Source organism: Notolabrus celidotus, chromosome 6 (assembly GCF_009762535.1).
Source record: "Notolabrus celidotus isolate fNotCel1 chromosome 6, fNotCel1.pri, whole genome shotgun sequence".
Classification (NCBI taxonomy): Eukaryota; Metazoa; Chordata; class Actinopteri; order Labriformes; family Labridae; genus Notolabrus; species Notolabrus celidotus.
In genome coordinates, this window is record NC_048277.1 from 27,094,298 (window position 1) to 27,107,929 (window position 13,632).

At 40.9% G+C, this 13,632-nt stretch overlaps 1 protein-coding gene across 2 annotated transcripts in view; it reads left to right on the forward strand.

The window, feature by feature from the left end:
• Positions 1-13,632, forward strand: part of LOC117814850 (neuronal cell adhesion molecule-like) — a 94,906-nt gene that overhangs the window by 32,095 nt on the left and 49,179 nt on the right. For both annotated transcript variants that reach the window (XM_034686398.1, XM_034686399.1), the window contains one exon: positions 10,578-10,663. The gene's annotated coding sequence lies outside the window, so the exon portion shown is untranslated. The remainder of the gene's footprint in view (positions 1-10,577; positions 10,664-13,632) is intronic.

Genomic DNA, 13,632 nt, shown 5'->3' on the forward strand with positions numbered 1-13,632 from the left:
ACTGACCCTGCAAAGAAAACTAAACCAGTGAAGTCATCTCAGCAGTGGTTGAATAAGTTCTCTGATATTCACCTGTAGAGTAAACAGTCCACGCTGATATTCAGTGATGCATGCATTTCCCTCCCCAGGAAACACTCTCAAATTTACCGTCATGGAAGCATTTTCAATCCAGATTTGTTGCATTCCATGGTAACATGCGTGTAGTGTCCTTCCCTGTCTTTACTGGCACCTTGATTTATATCTTGACCCAGTATTGTAGTCTAGTCACTAAATCTTGAGTCAAGTCATGAATCTCCAGTGTTCAAGTAGAGTTTGAATCACCAAAGAAGAATCTGAGTCAAGTGCCCACAACCCGAGCCTCAGGCTGAGTCATCAGTGCCCGAGTCCAAGTCGAGTCACAAGTCCAGAATTCAAGCCTACAACATTGTCTTGACCTGTCAGTTGAAGGTTAGTGGAGTGGTGCGCCAACATGGGTAGCAACATGTGTCACATGCACAAGTGCTCTTGTGTCCTGACGTACATGCAACAGGTTAAAGGCACTGTAAGGAGTTTTAAACTGATTTGAAATAGTGTTATTTTTAAGCTCATCATGACCTGCAAAGTAAAACGAGATCATCAACATTATACATTATAGGTTTTTTCTTTATACTGAAATGAAGTACCTGTTTTCTGTGAAATAGCCCAACGAAAATTCTGCACACTTTCAAACTGGTAAAGTTTGGAAGTAAGGAGTATTTCTTTCTTTTTTTTTTTTTAAGTTATATTTTTGGGTATTTTCTTGCCTTTATTCGATATGACAGCTGAAGAGAGACAGGAAATGTGGGGAGTAGAGAGTGGTGGAGGACATGCAGTAAATGGCCGAGGCTGGAATCGAACCTGCAACCTCTGCAACGAGGGCTAGAGCCTCTGTATATGGGGCACATGCTTAGAGCGCTAGGCCAACGGGGCCCACAGAGTGTCTATTTCAGGTAACTTTCGTTTTACATAATGTATTGTACTAATGTCTGATAGTGGAGCAGGATAAGCAAAAAGACAACTGTTTTCTGTTGAAGTATTGTTAGAAGATGAAGATAATCTACAACCATTGGAATACTAGCTAAAAGAGCTAAATGGTTATGAACATGATTTAATGTTTATGCTAGCTTGTGACTGCTTCACTGTTATTTAAGGACAAAAGAGTAAACCATGTGTTATTTACGGTATTCTGACATTTATTAGGACACGGGGGTTATGGCGGATAATGTTATGGTAATAAGTTTACATAGATTTGTTTTGGTAATGTTCAGTTCATAATTTCACTTAGATGCAAATCAGTACCTTACCTCATCAGTGTATCTTAAACTAAAAGAAGTAACATTAAAAAGAAGATTTTTATTCCATTTTTTGTTTTCATAACAAATGCACGCTTACGGGACAGTGTGTGAATGTGCTCGTGGGAAATGCAGTCTTCATCATAGAAAAACACGACCAGTTTGTCAAAAAGAATCACTTTAATCAGCACAACATGAAAGTTACTGACAGTACCTTTAACAAAACATGAACTCTTTTATAGGAGCACTTGGTACCTTGTAGCAGAAGCGCCAATACTAGAGTGCATTACCATTAAAGATCCTGCATTTGAACTCCCTCTTGATCACTTTAACATCATGTAACATGATAACATTGGGAGAATTGTGTATCCTGTCACTGCTCACACATGCATGTACATGCTTGTGCAAATGCACTGAGTCACAACAGGGACACGCCTGCAAAAAAGGGGTAACTTTTTTAAAAATTCAACACTGCAGAAAATCTCAATTTCAAGCAAAATTCCTGAATTTAAAAGCCTTTATTCAGTAAACATACATAAGAACAATTGGAATGTACAAGCTTTGACTTTAAACTTTAAAATGCCCCATGTCACTGATCACTACTACACGCACTGCATTAGTGTGTACTTCTAGTGCTGTACCTCAGAAGAGTATTTAGGTACAGTACTTAGTCACATTTCAGCAGTGCTGTTTAAAAGGAGAAAACATGTTTTTCGTTTCTCAGAGTCTCAATCATTGTTTAGCTTGATGGACAATGTGCTTTGAGGCTGATTATGTTACATTTGTGAGCTTTTGTGGTGGGAGCAGCATTATTTAGGGCCGGGCCCACAGAATAGAGACACTTTCAAAGGGACAGCTCCCACCATTGTTGCCCTCTGCAACCATAGCTAACGGACGTCAAAAGACCCCTCTCACGTCTATTCTTTTAAAATGGGTTGCAATAATACCGGAGAGGAGTCGGCAATAAATAAGCTTCCCTTTACTGAGTCAACTAGATTAGATTGCACGGGGACATCTGTGGAGTGTAGGTGAGCACTTTCTCTGTATGGGAAAGGAAGTCTTTAGGATGTGCCTTCAGGCTTCTTCCTTTTATTTGTGAAGCTCTGCTGCTTTTACTCCACCTCCACCCTCTATTGAACACGTAGACGCTGCATTGACTGGAGCACAATCAGTGCAGCTGACAGTTATTTTACAGTATACTGAAGCCATTTACTTACGTGCAGTTATAGTGTCAGATTTGCCTTTTATCCTCTGCCAAATTCAAATCCCAGGATGTTGGGATCTTTCACTGCTCCATCCTGCTGACAAGTTTGCGTCTGATGTAAAACAAATGACTTGTTGAGTTATTTAACTCTCCTGTACAAACATGCGTAAAAAAACAAAACACCCACTAGGTAACTTTGTAGATTCAGCTCAGCTGTTCATGTGATACCAGGAAATGTTTAACCCCTATTGTACAGAAACAAAAGGTTGTTTTAATCCCACTGTGGAGGAGGGGGTGGTGGTGGAGGAGGGAGGGGGAGGGGGAGGGGGAGGGGGGGGGGGGGGGGGATGGGGAGGAGGGGTTGTGGGTGTGTTGGTTGGAGGGGTGTTGGGTGAATTTGTGCGAGGGAATCGGCTTTTCTCTATTTGCTGTCAGTCAGTCTCAGTAGACACATCTAGGAGTACGCAGCACACCGGGATTATGACGAGTGAACTCTGCTCTCGGACACACACACTGCGTGGACTTACTCACACTGACACATACTGAGATTAAGGTGACGTATTCAATCTTTTGTTTGTGAGAATTTATTACATGTTACCTAATTCTGTGGAGGGAACAGCATGTGATGTTCTCGGTGATCTGCAGGTGAAAGTTTGGGTCAACTGGATTTGATGTTTGAGTTCGTAGTTATTTTTTCCATTCTGAGGAAATTCGACAGTTTTAGTAATCAAGTCAGGAGCTGGAATATATCTCAAACATGAGATATCCTATATGTTTTAGAGTCTTGACTTTTAAAGGTTCAGCATTTCTCATTTTTGTGATGTTGTTTCATCATTGATCATGGACTTAATGAGGAGCTCAAACACTTAATTGCTATGCTGAATGACAGAAAATCCATCCAGCATGTTTTTTGATCATTGATTAAACATTTCAGGGGTTTTTTTCTGGTAGAAATTTGAAGCAATTTATGTATTAAGTTTGTAAGATCAGCTGCTTTTCCTCCCTCATGTTAGTTTGATTGAAGGTCTCAGGGTTATAAAGTGTTTACTGGCCAAAATAAGACATACAAATATTTTCCTGATCATGCAAAAAACATGAACAACATTTTTTAAACACTTTTTGACTGTGTAAATCAAACCTCAACAAATTATCCATGGGTTCTCAAACAAGGAACACATTATCAGCCATAGAAACCTAGTGGCATCTTCTCAGCTCGTGAAATATTGCCAGGTGAGGACATTTCTTGCAGTGTGGTAAAATAACCCCAGCACACACTTTTTGCAGTGAGATCTGCATAATAGCTTTCTTCCTTTGATAATCAGCTTTATTATAAACATTTTCATGGACACTTTCCTCCCCTTGCATATTGACACACCATCTTATTCTGCTGAACCTCAGCTCGCCTTGAGTGTAAGTGCGTGAGAGCACCTCTCTGTGTCTGCGAGCCGTGTCCCCTAATGTAAATTCATGGCAGGGGAAGAGTGTGTTCCGGCTCTAATTATTTCTCCCCTCTTTGGCGGTAATGATGCTTCATCGGGAGAGCCGTATCGTCTACAGCCACACTCTGCTTCTCATTAGGAAAGAGTCTAAAATTAAACCCACAGGCCACTATGCTGGTGCTGAGCTGCCTTCTCCTATCTGTGAACACACACACACACACACACACAGGCACAACTACACACATGCACGCACACATCAAAACAACACAGCCTGGAGGAGAAAGGCAACAGACCCTCATTAGAGAATGGTGTGACAGTTTGGTACCTGGCATTATCTGCAGTGAGCCTTGTACAGAGTGAGGACATCTCACTTCACTGGACATCCATTCAGTTGTGTCATATGGTGGAACTAATGACAACACACTTATATTTTTATATCTTTATGGGAACTTTTATTCTCCAATTCTATACTAGTTTTACAATTCTCATTAACATCTGGAGATGAATGAAAATAACAGTATTGATTAATCTATCTAAAGTCTTCATATCTAAATTACTTCCGTTATCCAATTTCTAAATCTGTTATTTTTTTAAGAGCATTGTTTATTCATGTTTTGCACAGCACAATCAATTTACAGCAGTGAGTGGCAGTGTGGTCAACGTATACATCTCTACAAAATAATGTTTATAACATTTTTTTTTTTTTTACCCCAAACAAAAAAATAAACAGAAAAACATGAAAGATACATTTATTTTTTATTAAATTCTGGATTTTTGTAACTAACTTACAGGGTTTTTTATGTCTCTTTAGGGACAGCACAACAAGCGGAAACAATACCAATCATGTATTGTCACCTTAAAAATGTTAAAAAGCTAGCATGTTTTTGGACTTTTTTTATTTCATTTTGCTGTCTAATGACTGAATGTTGTTGTTGAACCCTAACAGGAAGTCTTTGGGCTACACTAACCAAAACAGTGAGAATAAAGACTCTAAAATGCTTATCAGAGCAGATTTTAATTGGGGCTGTCCAACGACTTATCTTATTTAATTGTGGTTAATCGGATAATTTCAATATTTAATTGCATTTTTAATCGCATGTTTAAATTTCCATTATTTTACATTTCAAAACAGTTTTTGAGTTTGTTTAACAACGTTAAGCGATTCTTACCAGTGGCGTGATTTCGGAAACACCAAAATGTGATGAAATCTACTTTATGTATATGATTTTATTGAAGTTATATTTTTTGCGTTTTTGCCTTTATTTGATTGGACAGCTGAAGATTGACAGGAAATGTGGGGAGTAGAGAGTGGGGGAAGACATGCAGGATATGGTCAACCGGCCGGGAATCGAACCGACGACCCCTGCGACGAGGATTGTAGCCTCCGTATGTGGGGCGCTTAAACCGCTAGGCCACCAGCGCACTATGACCATGACTTTTAGCCCCTTTTTCAAATGCATGCTGCACTGCTGCACCAGTGTGGTCTAAAACCAAGGCTGACAGCGAGCAGACAGCTTCAAAGTACTTCAATCACAGTTTTGTAGTGATTAAGACACTCCAATGCAGTGCTCTGCTGGTCTTTGTTGAGTTGTTTGCGTGCTGACATCAGTCTAGGTTTGTTGCGCCTGTATGCTTAGCTCGTAGGTGGTTGCTCAAACTCAAAGCACTTTAAATCCCACTTAAAGTCCACATTACCTTTTGACATGTCAACTGAGCAGTCTGTGAGTTTTTAAAGTGAAATGTGTCGTTCAAAAGTGCTGTGGTATCTTTATTTTCTAGCCGGAAGGAGGAAGAGACTGCATTGGCTTTACTATGGTGTTCTGAGAGGGACAAATAGCACATGATTTAAAAAGAAATGGTTAATTTTGCACCTTTATTACATTGGGATTAAGACTGATAGCCCCCATTATAACTCACTGTGGGTTCACACATAGTCATTTGATCACTTATTAACATGGCATTGTAACAAGCACACTTCTGGTACCTTTCTCTCTGGCTCAAACGGTGGTTGTTTGTATTCTCAGGAGACCGAGCTGTCTATTTGTTTGTCAGGCAGGAGAGTGCTCCCTGAGGTTTTGAGGGCACCGTGTGTCTCTCACCGCGAGGTGTTTTGTAGTCCTGCTTACTCGCCCACCGTCGGCATCTCATCTATTTATTCCCGATCTCGGTTCTCCATCCCTCTTCTTATCACCATGGCAGCAGAGCTGGACTGAGCCCAGCTTGACTCTGTGCTGTCTGAGGGCAGAGGTGGGGTGGCGGGATGTCTGGCTGGATGTCATAGGGGGAGGTTGCTTTGATGGGATCAGCCTTCAGCTCGTTCAAACAGGATGCAGAAAGGTCATTCTGTTGCTGTTTTATTCATGGATCGGAGCTGTAATCAGCTGTTTTCACTGCTATCCAGTAATACACAGGGCAGAAGAAATTATGAGCCTAATGTGTGTGGTGTCAGCAGTGCTACAACCTGATGCTGAGAACGTGTAACATGTCAGTGGTTGCGCAAACCTGGGTCTGGATTCTTTCAGATTTAGGGCTATGACAAGGCACAATTTTGTTTTCTTGTACGGGTCAAATGATGCCAAGGTTTTTAAGTTCATGAACTGTACAAAAAAATTCTAATAATGAAGTTTCTTGGCTTATTGCAGGAAAAATCACCTCAGATAACAAACGATGCCTGATAGTGTGCAGAATGCTGCAGAATCGAGTCTTGCACGGCGTGAAAAACTGTGATCTTGAGAGAAAACACTTGAAGAAGACACAGCTGTTATTTGTGTGAAACATATTTTAATGTAAAGCTATAGTTAACAGTTATATGTGTAACCGTGCAGAGAGCAGTGTGCGTAGCTAACCGAGTGGAAACAGCGGCTGCTCTCAACGGGGGCCTCCACATTCTTATTTGGAGCAGCAGACTGAAGTCGATAAGCCTCTGCTAGAAGTAAATTGGATTGGCTGCTTCAATCATTTTGCTCATCGATTCCGGTAGGTGAGACCGTGTTCAGTGTGACTGTGTTTGAGGAGAGGATTGAGCATAAAATAGAGTCAGGAAGGAGAGAGTCAGGGGGTAGGAAAGAGAATAGATATAATGTAAGAAGATTATTAGAGTGGAGGGGAGAGAAAAAAGGACAGGATTGGTCTAGACGGGACATCAGAGTCTTTCCAGGCCTGTGACCCCAATTTCACTGCAAGGATTTGTCAAGTCATGATATGTCATGACTTCAGTAACATATCTTTTTCACTGTGATTTGAAAAACATGGCTTGCAGAAGGATGTATCTATTTTTATTGGAAATATGTCAACACACATGTATATGTCGTCTCTCAAGACTGTCTACACAGAAGCTTCAGAGCTTTAGGCAAAAAACTCAGAGACTGGATTGAAAGGAAAACAGACATGACAAGACAGGCGAGGAGGAGAGGTAATGCGAGAAGAGGAAATAACATAACAGGACATCATAGCCTCTTCTGGCATCTGAGTAAGGGTTAGGAGAAATGGATTAAGATTTTTGTAGGCAAACACCGCTATATCAATTTTAGAAATCCCCCAAGGCTGTCCACACGTTGCATAACTCGATACAGTGTCTCTTCTGACTGAACTCTGAGATAGAAGAAGAGAGCAGAGAAGGAGAGAGGGAGAGGATTTGGCAAGGAAAGAAAGCAAAGGATGAGCGAAAGGGCAGGAAAAAGGGATAAAAGAAAAGGACAGGAGAGGTTAGAACAAGGTATCTTTGACTTTTTTTTTATTGCCCTCAGCCTTTTATTAAGATCCCAAACTCTCAGGATCACACACAACTTATCCTGTTTTCATTTAAGAGAAGATCTTCTGTTTTTGTATGAACATAGGTGATGGATGAATTGTGATTTTTCTCTAAAACACAAACAAGACATGCATCCGTACGTCATCTGTACAGCCTCAAATTTCAGTATCTGGTATCAGTAAGTGTTGAATCACTTTATTCGCTCCCCAGAAATCCACTTGTTTTAGATAGCTTCTCACGTAATGATATCGAAGAACAGCAGTGCAGTGTTAGTCAAAGCTAACAAAGTGGTGCAGATCGTTACCTTTTAGTCACATGTACAGTGTGAAATCTAGTCTTTAAAGCAAGACAAAATTGCAGTCTTGAGAGAATATACCTGAAGGAAATACATCTGTTATTGTGTGAAATGGGATTAGTGTAAAGCTAGGGATGTTCCAAAGCGACTTATTTTCTTGTTTGCAAAAGTCCAGACTAACTGGCTAGTCTTAATGTAAGAAAACACCCAGAAACAGTCTAAAATGAGCAGAATGAAGACCACCACGTCTGCAAGTAAATAATATTAAATTGGCTTGCCAGTGGCTTAGGTTAGCAGAGGTAGCACCACCAGCTTTGGTCCTCCGTGCAGGGTAACATTCACATGCCTCAAAATAAGCCAAACCACTAGATACCATCTGTCATTTGTTAAAAGTAGTAGAGTATTACAGCATCAAGGCAACAGCAACCATTAACCAAAGCTAAAGCCCCAACTAGTGGCGGTCGGCTGAACTACAGTTTAGACACAACATACAACCGGTAATTCTGGCCTTCCGTGATAAAAATGTGCATGATTTTTGACTGACTTATAATTCTGGTGCCAAATAGCAATGTGACGACTCTTAATCATCTAGGTCAGGGGTTCCCAAAGTGTGGGACAGGACCCCCTAGGGGGTCGCGAGACACAAATGGGGGGTCGTGAGATATCTTCAAGAATTTTTTTTTAAAGTTTTCTAAAAATATTTAATATTATTTATTTTTGTTTATTGACCTTGTTTTCTTATGTCTATCTTCCTTTTTGTGCTGTTTATTATTATTGTTTCTTTATTATTATTATTATTTTATTATTTTCTTCTCTTTGTCGGTTTTGTATTACATATTAATAACTTTTAAACTAAAGAAATACCCCAAAAAATGCAATAAAAAAGTTGAATGAAAAAAATTATCTAAAAATAGTACATTTTACCCAGTATAGTAAAAAATATCAACAAAAATAGTAGCTAAACTTGAAATAAAACCTTGAAAATAAAAACATTTAATGAGTTTTTCTGCCTTTCTTTTTGCCAGATGACTCCTAAGTTTAGGGTTAGTGAACAGTTAATTATCAAAAGCATCAGTAGCAGTAGGTTAATTCATAACAGCACAGGAAACACAGCCACATGCTCATATAGGTAGACTAATTTTCTGCAGACCAGCTAAATGAAGCCACATTAAATCACTTTGAGGGACAGTGGGGGTCGCGAGTCTTTGGCACCAATACTTTTGGGGTCGCAGACTGAAAAGTTTGGGAACCCCTGATCTAGGTGACTTAACACATACTGTACATGCCTAGCTCATACTGTGTAACTGTCTAGCAAAACTAACAATCTTATCTAACAAAGTGGAAATAGAGCAGCTCTCAATTTAATCATAGTTTCCTCACCCACTATTATATGTTTATGGTATTTTTTCTTCTTTGCATAGCTGTGTAATATACTTGATTCTAATTGGACAATGTCCTATTCAATCTGTTAAGATCTGATATCAAAACAGCTCTGATCCAACATGTCAAATAAACCTAGAAGTCCTAAACATCCCACCTCTGCCTGTTGACACTGTGGCTAAAAGATACGTTTCTGTTAGCATTCTAAATCAGAACAGGCTCCCTTCACTTGGTGTCGGGGTCAAACTCACCCTGTTGGGGTTCCAGTTGTCTATAACAACCAGATCCCTATACATAATCCCTTACTTATTGCACTGGTGTTGGAGGGATACAGAAAATCATAACATGAGTCTTAAAATTGCCAACAACTGTGTGCTTATTTTCTGACTCCACATGTGCTCCTGACTCTTAAGGTTCAAAACCTCTTCAGGGTAGATGAAGAAAAGTGGATTGGTTATGGTGGGTTGCAAAACAGGAGATCCCACATTAAAGGTGCGGAGAGGAAAAAGCAAATAAAGAGAGTTTAAACAGAGGAGCAGACGAGGTAGAAGAGATGGGACATCAGTAGATGAGAGGAAAAGGAGGCAAGCGAAGTAAGAAGTATCGAGAAGTACACATAACAAGTTTAGGAAGCTGAGGCAGACAGGAGGACAGACTCAGGGAGGAGACGTGTCTCGCCGCGGGCTTTTGTGTCTATCAGTTTGGATTACACACTCCAACTTCTCAAAATCCATGTTCACACTTTAGTTTACACAGCTTCAGTGTTTACCGCCAAAGCTTGTCACAGTGGTTTGTTGTTCGCAGTGTTTTAAAAGCATTTCCAAAGAGTCAACACACTCACAGCTGATTATGCATCAAAAGAAATATCTTCTTTCACGGGAGATAGAGTTTGCTGAGACGGAGAGATATCCTGGTGTGTAATCTGGGGCGTGACAGTGAGAGAAAGTCTCCCAATATGAAAAGGAGTTTGGCACATTATAAGATCCAAACATGGAGGAGTGAAGTAGGCCTTTTTGAAGGCAGATATGTGGGGAAAGATGCATCCTTCAACTGTGCAAAACTTCTCTCAAGAAAACTTGTTAAGAGGGATTTAACTTTCCTTTCCAGCCGGTTAAAAGTCTTGGTCGTGTCCACAAATGGAGAGTAGAGAAATCTAAACTGAACACTAAAATCTGTTTCTCCATTTCTGTTCAACCAGATAGAAGACAACCCCAGGGGAAGAAGAAGAAGAAGCGGACGACTAGCCCCAGAGGAGGAGGCGAGAGTGAGACTCAGATTTCGGTGGTAGGTTGGAACCTTTTCTGTCAAACTCTGAATCCCCCCCCATCCACCCAACATCATTTTCCAAAACAGCGTGAACTTCCGACTTCTCTGAATCAAACGTTCTTGTTCTTCTTAGAGGCATTCCCCCTCCCAAAGGATGTGAACACACACAAATGTCAGCCTGTTTGCCATGCCTGGCGAGTGTCTCCAGTCCAAATATCTTCATCTATGATACTGTGTCAATAATAACACTCTCTCTGTGGAGCTGCTGAGTCCCTTAACAACACCCCGGCCTTTCCACCGTTTTCGACTCTTCCTCTCTTCTGTCTCTGTTGAGGTGCCTGCTCCTTTATTCTCGCTGTAAGGCAAAGGTCACCGCTTGCTTGATTGGCATTCGTCCACTGGCAAAGTGTCGGCAGCCATTTTGGCAGTGAGGCCTGGCAGGGAATACAAAAAGCAACGCTGTTTTTCCAGCATCCAACTGTCTATTTGATGCATATGGCTGTCAAGGTAACACAATCTCTCAGTGGGCGTCAATACTTGAAAATCACAAAATAGCACTTAGAGCCTAAATTGTACCCGGCGCTCCTCTCTTGTCGGCTCATAGTGGAGCACACACAAGTAGAAAATTCACTAATGGTAGCTGCACAATTAAGAGCTGGAGTAGCTCACTTTTGCACAAGGTCTCAGTGTGCATTAGAGCCCCGAGCTTGGACTTGTAGGTCCTATTTTTTTTTGTAAGTGACCCTTTAGTAATCTTTGGCTTGTTCCCTCATGTAGCGGTGTTGAGAGTGTGTCTGTGATTCAGCGGGGAGTTGATCTAATGCACTGCGAGAGGAGGTGACACGGTGGGATGTGTGTCCACGGCTCAGCTGAGTGTGAAGGGAAAGGATCCCACCTCGGCCTCGCAGCACGCCGAGCCAGGCGGAGGGCGAGAATGAGGCTTCACGCACAGCCGAGTGTAGAGTTAAGGGACTCTGACGGCTCTGAGCTCATTCGGCATCCTCTGTGGGTGCTACGCTTGTTTTATTTTCAGCAACGAGGGGGGGGGGGTTCTCGCTCTCATTGGTTTGCTGTTGACGTGCCAATTTCTATCTTTTATTTGTCTTGAATCTCTTTTTCCTTCTCCGTCTCTCTCGTCCCCTCACTGTGGCTGTTGGTTGTTGTTGTGAAGGTGTGCTGCAGGCAAGAGAGGCTGAGTCCACAGTTTTTCAGTGGCCAACTCACAGAGGGCCACACTCAGTAGCTGTGGACTGAATCTGCAGTTCAAACACAGCGAGGCGTGAAGCGGGCTTTGTGAGCAGCTGCATTCAGGTCCCAGGCTCTTCAGTATAAGGCCGCAGAGGTTTCTGTGTAGCTCCATAGTGCTGCCTCTCACAGGTTTCTCTCTCACGTGGCCATCAAAGAGTGTAATGTTATTGTTTATGTTTGTGTGTTTTAATAGAGCATGCTGGGAAATAGTCCCTGTTGTACAGTTTTGTAGGTTTTGACTGTAAATCCATGAGACAGGATTACATAATTCATTATATTCATGTACAGTGCAGTCACACAGTATTTATGAATTGATGTGTTTCCCTTAGCCTCGGCTTCAGCAGATCTGATTTGAAATGAAAACCTAACTATGAGGTTAAACTGCTGCCTCTCACTTTTAACTTCATTTGTTTGCACCCCAGTTGGGTTTTGCATTGAATTATCAGTTTAAAAATAAAACACTTCACCCTTTTTAAGAGCCCATATTTTCACAGATTTGAAAATGCAACAAAAGCAGTTTGATGGCCAAACTGTGATTGTCCAAATCAGCAGCTCATCATGTGTTTCACTTGCTGAAGAGCAGACTGACGGCAGAGAGCCCCTGAAAGAAGCGAGAAGTGCAGATGGCTGCAGTACAGGCCTGGCAGAGCAACGCCAGCAAGATGCCAACTGTCTACTGAAGCCTATGGGTCGTACAATCAGGCCAGACATTCTCAAAGAAGGACTGGCTTCCAAATAGTGAGAATCATGAGAGGTTTTTAAGAGAAGAACAGAGCCAGTATAGACCAAGAGGTTAAATCACAGACGGGTTCCTTGTTTCATGTCATCCCCACTTCTCTCCTCTTTTCTGTCATGTCTCTTTCTCCATTAACAGTTAAAATGTTGTACTTGAATTACCCCAAAAATACACTCCACCACAACTACATTTTGGTCACCAGCTTTTTTTTTTTTTGAAGGGTTTTTGAATATATTTTGGACTGATTGTTTTCTAAATGTAATTGTTAAAAACTGGCCATATATCTCCTCTGATTTTCACCATGTATTGAATATGTGGCTGCTCATCGATTGAGGAGCTGCGAAATGACCACAATAATCAACACTTATCAACATTTATAGGACTCATGACCTGGAACACAGCATAAGACATGATGACAATATTAAAGTTTCCTATCCTGAATGTGAAGATGGCTGGACCATCAGCCTTTATTAGCTTTTTGTACAAATTTGGCTTTAAAGATTGATCGAATTTGTTATAATTTTTTGCCTCTCTTGAGCAGTGTCCACATTTCCTGCTCTTATCAGTTAGCTAGTTTATGCAATGTTGAAAAGCATGAATCTCTCCCAAAATTTTAGATTAGATTAGACTCTTATTGTGCCAGCAGGGAAATTTGACTTAAGAAAGTGTTGAATTAAAAAGACAACTTGCCTAATTATAAAAAACAAAACACAGCCTACAAAACTGGTAACCATACAAACAAATCAAGTAGTGCCCTAATGAATATTTCTCTGCTGGTGTTTTGTCTCTTTAAATTTAGAGTGTGGGGCGTGGCTTTAGTGGATTAAAGTAGCATGCCCATATAGGGATGTCAGGATTAACCAGTTTCACTATTAACCATGCTTAAAAGTGTCATGGTTAATCTAATCGTGAAGGTTCTGCTACACCGAGTTTTTCTAATGTCTCTGTCAAAAAGGGAAGGGTGCATTATGTTCGGCGCAATTTGTAAATGAAAAATGAGTGA